The 14,673-nt window shown below is 30.9% G+C and overlaps 1 protein-coding gene across 1 annotated transcript in view; it reads right to left on the reverse strand.

Moving 5' to 3' along the window:
- LOC147022442 (myosin-7-like) overlaps positions 1–14,673 on the reverse strand; it is a 109,617-nt gene that overhangs the window by 36,651 nt on the left and 58,293 nt on the right. The window lies entirely within an intron of this gene.

Below are 14,673 nucleotides of genomic sequence, written 5' to 3' on the forward strand. Positions count from 1 at the left end.
CACACACACACACACACACACACACACAAACAAAAGTTAAGCCTTGACTATTCAGTTGAGGATTCTGTGTTTGGGGTTCACAGATGTAAGAACGTCCACCCCTTGACACACATTATATACTTGTACACCTCGGACTTGGCCCTCGAGTGTCCACAAAGGTGTATTATCTGCTTAGTTTTGTCTTTTGTAATTCCTGTGAATAAAATGAACCTAAAATCTCTTCCCCTTCCAAATCATATATTTTATAAGTCCAAGGAACTGTATCTATTACATCAACAATTTTAAAAAGTTCTTTCGTCCATCGTTCAGTAAAACCCTTTTCAAAATGAGATTTCCACCTATATATTCTTACGATATCACCAACTTTGAACTTAGGTTTTCTGACATTAATCTCTTTTTCATATTTTAATTTTGTAAATGTTTCTGATGGTTTCATATTTGTTGACGTGTGAATCGTGTCATTATACTTATCCACAATATCCTGAATAAAAGATGACCATTGTTGTGAACCGAGTTGTGTGAATTTTTTATATAGTCTCTCTTTTAAGGTACGATTAAAACGTTCAACAACAACTGCCTTCCCTTCATTAAAGGTACTGTATAATGTAATACTGTTATTTTTTAGAAAATTCATAAATGTCTTGTTATAAAACTCTCAACCCTCATCAGTCCACAATTTTTTAGGTTTTCTCTTACTTTTATTAAATATCTGTTGAAAAGCTAACATAAGAGTATTACCTGTTTTGTTTTTTAAAGGGACAACCCACGCATATCTACTCCTCAAATCAATAACGGTTAAAGCATACTTGTACCCCTTATCATTATTGAGTTCAATCAAATCAGCAGACCAGATATAATCAACTTCCTTGGAATAAACTTTCCTTCTCTGAAACTTTGTGAATATTGGTTTATGTAATTCATCAGCTAATTGCTCTTCAGTCTTAATGGCATCATTAGAGCCTATAAGTTTTTTGAATTTCCAAGTCCAAGTTTCAATTTAGCACTAATCATCTTCTTCACGATGAACCTATCAACTTTTTCTCTCAAGGTTGGATTTTGTATCAGAGACAAATTATACAACATTTCTCTATCGGCTTCATGCTTTTCTTCCAACGTTGTGGTATTCCCATAATCAATATCGTGTCTCATGCACACTTCATCAACTCTATTGATTGGTTTACTCCAGGATTTAGGATTGTCTGCCTCATCTAATCTTTTATCCAAGTTTGTGCCTGGACCACAGAAAGAATACCCTGGAAGATGTAATTCCCCTGGTATTCCAGTAGTTGTAAATTTACTTCCTGATAAAAACTTTTGTATATCTCCTCCGAGTTTGTGTTTGGAGATAAATTGATTTTTTTGAACCACACACCGAACATATACCTTTTTGTATAACCCTGTTATTTTTACTTTTAATATATGAAATATTTTTAGTATTAGTTTTCTTTTTACATTTGAGACAATAACTCATTTATTTATGAGAAAAATTCCTGCAGAGTGCAAAAACCTTTTTAGTTTCCAACATGCACATTTGAATCTTAATTTTTAAAACATAAAGAATCCTTAGAAATGCCTTCACTCTCTCCTCCATTTATTTAAGAAAAAACTTGAATTAAAATGAATAGCTTGACGATGTCAATAGTCTTGAAGAAAATATTGCAAATAGACTTGTCAATTCTTTGTTTTCCTCCTCGGTGGGTTGAGTTATTTTCTGTAATACCACCAATCTTTTTGAATCTCACTGGTTTCCATATTTTGATATTTATTCATTCTCTCTCTTTCCTCCCTCTCTCTCTCTTCTCCTTTTCCTCCTTCTCTTTCTTCTCCCTCTCTCTCTTCTCTCTTTCCTCCCTCTCTCTATTCTCTCTTTCCTCCTTCTCTCTCTTCTCCTTTTCCTCCTTCTCTTTCTTCTCCCTCTCTCTCTTCTCTCTTTCCTCCCTCTCTCTATTCTCTCTTTCCTCCTTCTCTCTCTTCTCCTTTTCCTCCTTCTCTTTCTTCTCCCTCTCCTCCTTCTCCTTTTCCTCCTCTTCCCTCTCTTCTTCAACTCCTTCCTCATCCCTTACTATCCTTGAATCGTTTACACCCCATAGAATATTATACATATATTCATCAGGATTTCTTGTTATTCCTGTATCCAAAATAATTTTTTTACAACAGGAAACCAATAAAATTTCTTTTGAATTTCTAAAAGAGCCTTACCTTTTCTTAACCTTATAATTTTTTCATTATTTAACATTCTAATTAAATCTAAAGTTGTCGGTTTATCAACATCAGCATAATGCCAATCTTTTATTGAAAATACCTCATTCTTATGTTGTAGAACATATTTATTAAAATACCGAATACCCTTTTCTTGAAGGTATGCTTGGACACAGAAATGATAATTTTCTTGAAGCCTTCTTGCTGTCATTTATGTATTAGAAATATATGTTAGAATAATATTATGGCACGAAACACCTCCCCATCTTCCCATAGTTAAATCATTTTGTATTTCCTTACTTATTATATATAATCCTGTTTTTTCTGTTTTCATGAGATAAACAAGGGCAAAACCATTATTATATTTACCCTTATTAAATTCTTTTATTTGTTGTTTACTAATCGTGGCTCCACAAAACTCATTCTCGATACCAAGTGCATAATATTCTTCCTTACGAGACTGATTTAATTGTTCCAGGTCTTCGAGGTTAATTTTAAATGACCAATTATACCCTAAATCATTCATATCATACCCCCATTGTTCTATTCTCATACAAACGATACGCCCTTCTTTATAAAAATTTATTTTAATTCGAACTGTGAATTCTGTATGACCTGGAGATAATATCAACACTTCTGTATCTTTGGAATACACAGCCGTTTTATTTAAGTATATATATTGTGATAAATCGCTTAATCTCACCAAGTCATTCGCGTCAGTCGGGCTTGGATAATTTTTTAATTTATAAGCATTTTTCATGTTAATATTTTTGTTTATATTATATTTATGTCGTTCAGCCTGTGCCTTTGTATAATAATTTGATAAATCAATATCCAGTTCTTGAGATACACCAAAGATAGAACCATCTTTACCAACATAAGTCATTTATATTAGATTAAAAATAATATCATAAATTTTTTTATTTTTGTTGAGTTGAAATAACACATATAGACATAATTGACCACAACACTTGGAATTTAATTCTTGGACTTGAAATGTTTGATAAACACCATTCTGTAAGAATTTTATGACTTCAACAGGTGGTGGAAGACCAAAACTATCAAAATAATATTTGTCTTGACTATTAAAAATACAAACCCAATGAGAACCGTTCCCATCATTATCTTCTAAGTTCATAATAATATTCTTTGTATGTTTCGGCACATTTGTTAATTCATCTCTCATACAAATAACCACATTATGAATTTTTAATTTCTTACAATATTTGGCAAGTTGTAAATTTGATGTTGTATTCTTTCCAAATTCTTTCAACCACTCATCAATGCTCATTTATTTATTAGAAAGATATAATCCATTACCTCTTTTCGTTAATTTTACACCTGCTTGTGCTATAGAAGAAAGCATATCTCCAACTAACAATCTCGCTTTATCAGGCAGACCTTCAAGTTTTTCAGCAAAATCTACAATTACACCACTTCCACTAATTTGTTTCTCCAACTCTTTGTTATGTCTTTCCAATTCTTTTTGAGCCTGGAGTTGAGCCTTCCTTTCGTTGGCAGTTTTCACCGCTGTTGAAATACCACCCGTCAATGCTCCAACCGCACTTAAACCAGCAAATAAAGGAATTAGAAATGGGAGAAATCCTCCACTCGTCTCTCTTATTGAATATTTTTTCAACATTGGTTTTGTCATTTTAATTTTAAGTGAGCCAGTGTCATTCAAGATTTTAACCTGTTCTCTTGTGAGCAAAACATCAATTCTTACTGCTCCTTTTCTCTGAATTGTATTAACGTTAATCGTACAAGGCTTTTGATTTTGAACACAAGATGATAGTTTATGAAGATTGATTTGATTAACATATACCCCAGTTGGTACTTTGCCACTCATTTATTTAACAAAAAATTATGTGAGACTAATCATCACACCATTATCTGTATTAATCTGCAATTCTGTTTCTTCCAAAAGCAAACAATATGTATCAACTTCTTCACTCTCTCCTCTTTCAATGTATAGGGAAGTATCCACTCGATTAGACTTTATAGTTTCCTTTTGAGCGCTCAGGTCAAACGCATAGATTGTATACAAACTTTTAAATGCTGTCATATCCAAAATAGGTTCTTTATTTCCATTACTTTCACACACCTTTTGGTAAGACTTGTATGCTTCAGCAAAATCATTTTTTCCCAATTAATTTCCAATCTATCTCGTGGATAAAATGTTCCATCTAGAGAAACGCGAAGTTGTTTCACCTTAGCATTATCACTCAATGCATTATTCTTATCAGTCGCAGTATCACCATCTGGCTTTTTAAAAATCATCCACAGATATCGTGGCTTTCCTTCCAGAACACCCAAATTCCACGTGTAAGTAGTTTGATTGAGTTTAACGTGTTGACATCTTCTTTTGAGGTATGATACACTGAGTGGTTTCTTTGAGTTAAGTCTTCGATTCAACATCTCTTCTGTTTTAAGATTAGGAGTATATTCACTGATATACCAACTCATCTCCTCAATTACAAATTTATTCTGTTCACCAAAAGCACTACCAACACCAAAAAGCAATCTATTTTCATTATCATTCCTTTGTAGTTGAAATCTAATTTTAAGACCATACAGAACTTTATCATAATCACAAAATCCAAATATACCTTTAAGAGGAACTGCCACAGTAAAACTATTTTCTGCTTTTGTATCATCATTATACATTCCTTTCCTTTGAATATATCCAGGGTCTGTGTTTGTTCCCGTTGACATATCAGTAATAAAACCTTCGACAGACCCCTTTCCCATTCTATCACTGAATGTATAGAGTGTAAATTTCATCATTTCAGATACAGCAGAGACATAATCAACCGCTTCAACTTCTTGTGTTCCAATATACAATCGCACACTATCAAACATTTTCCAGAAGAAATCATTTACAAGTGTAGCGTTTGTGTTATTCCCAGCCTTAGTGAATTTAAATTTACACAACAAGAAACTTTCGGAGAGATTCAAATAGGTTTGTTGATTATTTATTTCAAAACTTTTTGTACCATTTGTATTCCAGTCTGTTCCAGTTATTGCATTTACCTTGAAGTAATCTTCTTTTTAGTGGAGTTTGAGATAATAATAGTATCATCCAAATCATAGATACTATCAATTGCTTCCATACTTGTATTTATTTAGGAAAAAGATGTTAAAACTTTTGAAACCCTGATCCAAGTATTTGAATTATTTTCTGTCGTTCTTGGGGGGACAACTGAGTTTTACCTTTCTTAATTTCTTTTATTGCTTGTAATTTATGAGATTCCTTCTGAGCATCTTTTATACTCTTTACAGCACCTGCTACATTTCCCACAGCAGAAGCAGTTGAACCAATTAGGTCTTTATGTTTAAGAATAGTTGAACCAATACCCATGAGAGTATCAATTATCCCATCTCCTCTAAATTGATGTCCGACACCCCTTTGTCTCTTAGGTTTATAGTATCCTCTACCAAGATACATACCTTCACCCTTGTAGTACGGGAAAGGAACATCCCATCCCCTGTAATTATTTTATATTTTCCCAACTCGTGTTTCCTCACAATAACCATCGTATTTATTTATTGAAAAACTTCACGTAGGTGAATTCTGATGGATATAACTTCTCCATTAAAAGAAATCACACGATTATCTTGGTCGGTTATCCTAAAATTTACTCTGTGTATGGTTTTTCCTGACACAGGTAGATAAACCAAATTTTTAGGTTCCATATTGAATTTATAACCAATTGGGGTTGAGTATGCGCTGAATGAAAATATTGTATTTGTTTTTTTTCCATCATTATAAGCACCATCAATCAAATCACAGTGAATTAACACCGAATTTATTCCTGAGGATATTTGAATGACATTATCACTGTAAAACGTCCCATTAGTTTCAATCTTTTTTGAGGAGAAACCTAATAACTCTCTAAATGAATTATCAATTGTGAAATCAACCTTGTAGTTATTTTTAACTTTAATCGTTGATTTTGAAGTATGTTTTTGAATGTTTATAACAATATTTTTTGGTTCATCACCCTGTTCTTTCATAAGACGAGCAATTTCGGAAGATATTTGAGAAATCTCATATGCTCCGGGTGAGACTGTTATCGTTTTGTATCCACTTCCCGGATTATAACTAAACTTGTCATTTTTCTCGGTTATATTAAATAAGGTATTATAAGTTTCCATGGACAATAAAGATGCCTCATATTCTTTTGTTGTGTCAAGTTGTAGTGGGTATGGGAATGAAGATGTGTGGTCGCTTGTTGTGAAATTAAAACTCAGGATTGTGCTTCTCATCTTATTTAATATGAGATAAAATGTCTTTATATTGAGATTTATTAATTATTTTCATGTTCATCAACTGGTCTAAAATGGCTGATGCTTCATTAAAACAATTGTTATTTCCAGCCTTCTTACTGCCTAACAACAATAACAGTCTATTAACTAATTGCGATGGGTCATTTGGAAGAAAACTAATACCTGAACCAAGGATACTTAAAGCCTGAATAATGTGTTTCTCCTTCTCATTCTTCCTACTTTTACCAGAAAGAATAACCTTATAATTTAGAGTGTTCAGCAAATCAATATATACTCTATCATCATTATTTTCCATATCCAATGGTTTATCAATATACTTTGATTCATCCCTCACAGTTGAACCTTGTCTTCCATCTTTTGTGAGAAGAAACATTAATCTCGGAGTTAGTTTAACAGGGGGTGAGCAGAACTTAAGAACCTTAATTCATCATTAAATATCAATACCTTTTCTTGAACAAGATGAAATATTGCTGGTTGTTCTGTTGGAATGAGTCCTGCTTTGGTTTTTGAATCCGCTGAATATTCATTGTTTTGAATAGCATTCACAATATAATCAGGGGGTTGATTAATCTCTTCCAGTTGTTGAAATAAACCTTCATCATCATATTCTAATTCTCCTAAATGCTCTAATTCTTCCTCCGTCATTTGACTGAAATCTTTTAACATTTGAAGCTTTCTGGGAGTATATTCTACTGTGGGAACTGTGGAAACATCTTTCATTTTTTCTTGGGAAGTTTTTAAAAGTGGTTTAAAAAATTTCTCTTGTTTTCTTTCAAATGCTTCTTCGTCCGTTAGTTTCTGTCTGCGTTTCTTCTTTATGTCTTCTTGTTGTTTTACAACTTTTGAAACCAACTCTTGATGTTCCTTAAATCTTCTTGCTCTTTCTTTTGTATCCATTTATTTATTGTAAAATATCATTTAATGAATTGTAAAGATTAACAGGGAAATTTTCCTTTTCTTCATCATTCAAGTAGATGTGTTCAAATAAATCCTTTTCTTTAAATATTTCATCAAATTCTTTATTAACATTAATGCGAGTTGTAATTTCTTCTTCACTAATACTTGCATCTCTGCTTTTCATACGTTTGCGTTGAGTTTCTTCATCAACATCAAAACCGAATGATAAAATCTTCACTCCGCTCAGATATTTAATAATTTGTCTCGTTCCTTCTGGATTAGTTTCTAATATCCCAACACCACCAGATTTTAGTTTCCTTAACTCACTCTTACAATGTGAATATTTTGTTGTACCAAGAGAAACCTCCTCAAATATTTGTCCTTCATTCCTCAATCGCATATGTTCCTCCACTGAAATATAGTGATAATCTTCACCTTTTATTTCTCCAGGTCTTATTGCTCTAGTTGTTGTTGATACAATGCGTATCACGGGGTGTTTTTTAAGTAAATTTACAATATTCTCATTTGTACTACACAAGAACCTTGATTTATGAAAGTTTTTTCCAGAAGCAGATTTACCCACAAGATTTATAATAATAGTTGTCATTTATATATGTAATTGTTTATAAAACAAAAAATATATCCCTTAATATCTCATCTTGTTTCACAACAATATATTTATATTTTTCAGTCGTGTGCTTCATGTAATCCTCAAATTTATTTTTACTACATAATGTAGAACAATTATCTCTCCAAAAATTATTGATATCTATTGAATTTAACTTGAATAAAATAAAAGTATTAGCATTGTTTCTGATGGAACGACGAGGAAGTTGAAAGTACGATTGACTAAGATAAATACAATTACAAGAAGAATGTCTCCCTCTTGTGTAGTAGCTGTCCATTACCGTTTGGTTTCTCTCATTAACACAATCATCAAAGATAACGAGGTTCTTTTTTGATTTATCCAAATCTTGGGGAGACGGTATATCATCCGTATTATCACTAAGAATACAAGTTATAGGATTTGATTTCTTTTTATATCTCTGTGTATCACAAAATAGTTGAATTATATCTTCAATGTTATAATCATTTAGGTTTTTTTGACATTTAAATAAACCGATTATATCTTCTTTTTGAAGACCAGCATTAAAACCTTGTGAGAGTAGTTGATACTCTGGTTGAAAACTCGACTTTGTGAAAATTATTAAATTATCATAATCTAAAAAGTTGGGAGTGAGGAGCATTTTTAAAAGTAAGCAGGTTTTTCCACATCCACTTGAACCAACTATGAGACATCTTAATGAATTTGGGAGATTTTTATGGTTGTTAAATTTTATCTTATTTTCCCAAATAGGTAAAAAATCATTCATTTATATATTTGAAAAACAGGTTATTTAATTTATTATTGGCTTTTTTAGAAACTCTATATTTTATCCTAAGTTCAGGTTTAATTTCAAGATAATCCATTATTTTATTTATACAATATCTTGTGTTGATATTTCCCTGAAAATTACATCCATGAATAATATACAACAACAATCCTTTGAACATTTCTCTTATACGTTCAGTTTCTTCCCTTGTAAGGAAAGGTGTGTTCTCACCCTCATACTTTACATTCATTTCTCTAATCAATCTTGTAAAGTAATTCATTTTTGGTGTAAATCTAAAAGAATTATTTTCCTTTTTATATTTTTTATTATCATTAATTAGAAGATAATCACAGAATATACATTGTTTATAGGCTTTTGACTCTGTGTTTAATCCCCGTCTTTCACACGCAGGACAATTCTCAAATTTGTCATATGGAGAATCAGGAAAGTCTAGCATATTTATAAAGTAAAACTTTACTTAAACTGAAATTCATCTATACTTTCAGTTGTATATTACCATCGATATCGATATACTTTTTTTCATTATCAGATTCAACGACAACATTTTTTATATTAAAGGTAATTTTAAAATTATCGTTAACTACTATTGAACGAAATGTCATTTCACCTGATATATTAACATCCTTTATTTCATCAGGATTTACATCTTTAGGGTTGTTGAAAAAAATACAAATTTCTCCTTGCATATTACAGATGGTCTTATCTTTTCTTTCTAAAGCTTCATCCATAAGGTTTTTGTTCTTTGATACTTTTTCTTGTTTCATTGCTTTTTCTAGTTTTGAATATATTACTAGAAGGAGAGGAGAAACTTTTGTTAGAGATACTTTAATTGATGTTCTTCCAGGTATACTGAAAGCCCTTCCACTGAAGGAAATTGAAGAACTAATATTATTTACCATAATAGTTTTTATCCAATAGTTGTTATATTTATCTTTGTTCAATTTTACATCCTTGACATATTTCTCAGTATCTTTAACAGATGAAGAGATTGATTGAAACTTGTCTTTTGTGTCTTGAAACATTGTATTTATTAAGTGAAAAAGTTGGAGGATAAAATGTTTTTAAGCACAGATTCACCTATAAATTAAACGAAATTTTCATCAAGAAAATTTTAGTTCAAGCAAAGTTTTATTCTATAAATATGGTGAATACAACGTACTGCGATGTTTGTAATCACGAATATAAACATTATAGAAAACACCTCCGAACCAACAAACACACATTTAATCTATTTCATCAAATATCTCCTCTTGAGTTGGAAAGAAAACATTGTGATATCTGTTCAAAGGATGTTTTGAAGAGTAGTTATAATAAACATCTTCAATCACAAAAACACAAGAAAAATGAGTTTAAAGTAAAGGGAGACTATTATATTAAAAACACTGATGGGGCATTTAAAGGGCATATAAAAATAAGGATTTTTCAATTTGGAGAACCCGGTCCATCATCAATAGCTGAATCAATTGAAATAGTGAAACCCGATGTTGAAAAAATTATTAAAAAGACCTTAAAAGAAATGAAAACTTTAAAGTTTTATATGGGAGTGAAAATGAATATGAAAAGACAAGATGAAGAACATACTCCTTATATGAGAACAGGTCTTCATTTTATAACATCATTTCAAGATTTTTTGAATAGTGGGGTTTATGAAGAACTATCAAGACAAGAGGAGGATGTTGATAATACAGTGGTAGGAAGTGGATTCAATATTAAAAAAAACATCTTTTTAGATATACACATTCTAAAATCAAACCCTCTTAAAGCTTCTTCTTATATTGAATTACCAAAAGAAATAAAACGAAAGAAAGCAGTTGTTAATATTAAGAACAATGATAATAAATGTTTTCTCTGGTCGGTTCTTGCTCACTTTCATCCACCAAAATGTAATTCAGAAAGAGTAAAACAATATATGAAATATGAGAATACCTTGGACATTAAAGATTTTAAATTCCCAATGCCACTAACAGATATTCCAAAATTTGAGAAAAAGAATAATCTTTCTATTAATGTATATGGATTAACGGATACAAACAAAGTTCAAATATTAAAAATTTCAAACAACTATAAAAATGAAGAAACACACATTGACCTTTTATATTTTAGTGTTGGAAAGAATTCACATTACACATACATCAATAATTTATCAAGATTAATCTCTTCTCAGGTATTCAGAACAGCAAACAAAATATATCCTTGTAAGCGATGTCTTAATTCATTTCATACAAAAGAACGATTAGAACAACATTCAAAATATTGTAGTAATCATAAATCAGCTGTAATTACAATGCCTAAACCTGGTGAAAAGATTTATTTTGAAGATTATAATAAATCTATCATGCACCCATTTGTGATATACGCTGATTTTGAATGTATCCTTAAAAAGATAAATACTGCTTCTCCTAATCCAAAAGAACCATATACAAATAAATATCAAAAACATATTCCTTGTGGTTTCTGTTATTATATCAAATCATCTGTTGGAGAAAAGTATAACAAACTTGAACATTATCGTGGAAAAAATGCTTCACAAGAGTTTGTAAAACGATTAGAAAAGGATTGTATAAGACTCACTAAATTAATGAAAGAAACAAATGAACCGATGAAATTAACCAAAGAAGAAAAATTAGAATTTAGAATGAACAATATCTGTCATATTTGTGAGGGGGAAATTAAGGAGTCTAAAGTTAGAGACCATTGTCATCTTACTGGTAAATATAGAGGTCCCGCTCATTCCTGTTGTAATCTTAATTATAAATTACCTTCTTTTATTCCAGTCTTTCTTCACAACAGCGCCAACTATGATACACATCTATTTATAAATGAACTTTCAAAAACACCAGGGAATATTTCTGCCATAACAAACACAAGTCAAAAGTATATTTCATTTTCAAAAATGATATTCACAAAACCTTTAACTCGTATTAGGTTTGTAGATTCTTACAAGTTTATGGGAACACCACTAGCCTACCTCGCATCAAATCTAAGCTCCACGGACTCTTTTCCAAATCTTAATTCATTCTTTCCAAAAGAGGAAATTCTCACTAAAGAGGAAATTCAGATTAAAGAGAGAATTCAAAGTAAAGAGGAAACTCTAATTAATGAAGAAATTCTAACTGAAGATGAAATTCTAATTATAAAGAAAATTTGAACTAAAGAGGAAATTCAGATTAAAGATGAAATTCTGATTAAAGAAGGAATTCTTACGAGAGAGGAAATTCAAACAAGGAATGAAATTCAAAGTAAAGAGAAAATTCTTACAAGTAAGGGAATTTATCCTTATGATTATATGGATTCATTTATGAGATTTAAAGAAACACAACTTCCTTCAAAAGAAAGTTTCTATAATAACCTTTATGAAGAAGAGATAAGTGATAAGGAATATAAACACGCACAAGAAATATGGAAAATATTTAAGATAAAGAACCTTGGAGAATATCATGATTTATATCTAAAAACAGATGTTTTATTGTTAGCTGATGTGTTTGAGGCTTTTAGAACACTCTGTCATAATAAAAATTGTTATGGATTAGACCCTGCCCACTATTTCACAGCTCCTGGTTTAGCTTGGAGTGCAATGTTGAAAATGACAAAACAAGATATAGATTTAATCAGTGATGTTGATATGCTTTTGATGATTGAGAAGTCCAAGAGAGGTGGAATATCACAAGTATGTTCAAAAAGATATGCGAAAGCAAATAATAAATATCTCCCAAATTATGATAGTGAAAAAGATAGTAATTATTTGATGTATTTTGATGCTAATAATTTGTATGGATGGGCAATGTCTCAATCTCTACCTTATGGTAAATTAGAGTGGGTGGAAGAAAAGGATTATGAAAAGGCTTTGATGAATATTGTTATTTCTTCTCAAGAGGAATTGAATGACGAAGAAGAAGGTTATTATTTTGAAGTTGATTTGAGGTACCCGAGTGTTCTTCATAATAAGCATAAAGACCTTCCTTTTGCATGTGAGAAAGAAACCCCAAAGAAAGAATGGTTCAGTGATTATCATAAAAGTTTTAATATTAAAGGCAAATCAACAGAAAAGTTATTAACAACATTCTATGATAAAGAGGGATATGTTTTACATCAGAGAAGCTTAAAACAGTTTTTGAGAGAAGGATTGAGAGTAGCTAAAATTCATAGAGTTTTAAAATTTAAACAAAGTCCTTGGGTGAAAAAGTATATTCAATTCAATACAGATATGAGAGCAAATACAAAAGTAAAATTTGAAGGGGACTTTTATAAATTAATGAATAATGCTGTATTTGGAAAGACTATGGAAAATGTTAGAAACAGGCAAAACATTAGATTCGCAACATCTTGGAAAGAAGCTTCGAGATTGATAAATAAACCAAGTTTTGAGAGAGAAGAGGTTTTTTCAGAGAACTTTTCTGCAATTCATATGAAAAAGGAAAGTATTGTAATGGATAAACCAATTTATATTGGAACAGCAGTTCTTGATTTATCAAAGATATTGATGTATGATTATTTGTATAATGACTTAAAGAAAGAGTCTGGTGAAAATGTTTCATTGTTGTATATGGATACTGATAGTTTTATCCTAGATATAAAAACTGATGATGTTTATGAAGATATGAAGAAAAATATTGGAGTATATGATACAAGTAATTTCAGCAAGAAGAGTGAGTTATTTTCCAAAAAGAATGAAAAGGTTATTGGTAAGTTTAAGGATGAGTTGGGTGGAAAAGTAATGAGTGAGTTTATTGGATTGAGAGCAAAGGCATATGCTTATAAGCATGGTGAACAGATTGATAAGAGGTTAAAGGGAATAAAGAAATATGTAATAAAGAAATCAATAACTTTTAGAAATTATTATAATTGTTTGATGAATAAGAAAGAAGAATATAGGAAAATGAATACAATAAGAAGTTATAAACATAACATATATAGTGAAGAAGTCAATAAAAAGGCATTAGGAGCCTTTGATGATAAGAGATTTATTTTAGATAATGGAATAGATTGTGTTCCATATGGATATTGTATGATAGAGTGTATAAAATAGATTATGTTTTAACGATGGGAAGATGGGTTAGGGTTTTTTAAGGGCTACCGCCGCGTTTTTCACAATATATAAATGGTTAAACCAAGTATTAATCAAACTAAAGAGTGGAGAAAATCTCAGTCTTGGTATATAAATGGAAAACATAATGAATGTGAAAAATATCAAATAAGTCTTATTGAAAAAATAACTAAAACAAAGGTAAATAAAACAAATAAGCGAATTAATTTAAAAACTAGTAAGTTAGAGGATGTAAAGAAAAAAATGAATATCCTTGAATGGACTGAAAACTTTGATGGTTATCAATTGAACAATGAAAAAACAATTTACTATAATCTCAAAATGATATGTGGCTCAGGAGGTGGCCAGATGAGAGCATTAAGAGAAGTTTATCATTTCGTAATGGCACAAAAGGGGTATCTTAAAAAATATAAAGATTCAAATGTTTTGTTTATCAATATTTTAGATGGGGATTATTGTGCAAAGAAAATTAAACTATTGAAGGAATTTGAGAATGAACAAATCTTTATAGGTTCAATGAGTGAGCTGTTCAACCCCCAGGTGTTCAATTCAATGAGGTTCAACCTCCAGGTTAAAAGGGGAGACAAATAAATATACCTTGGGATAAAAAGGGGGTTTATTTTTAGGGGAAAAAAAAGGGAATCGCTGAAAATCCCCCATTCATTTACATGGGGAAAAGTGAGCCAGAATCAGTATTCTTACCCTACTACTGTTTATCCCTTTCCTATTCTCAGAAAAATGTCAGAAAACATTACCTCAAATCCCTGTGTTTTCAGTCGGCTCCCCAAGAGCCGTTATCATCCCCACGCTTTTTGAAAAAACACAACGGGGGGATATTGTAATCTCCTC

Source organism: Eptatretus burgeri, chromosome 8 (assembly GCF_056783735.1).
Source record: "Eptatretus burgeri isolate ZD-2024b chromosome 8, Ebu_testis_v1, whole genome shotgun sequence".
Taxonomy (NCBI): Eukaryota; Metazoa; Chordata; class Myxini; order Myxiniformes; family Myxinidae; genus Eptatretus; species Eptatretus burgeri.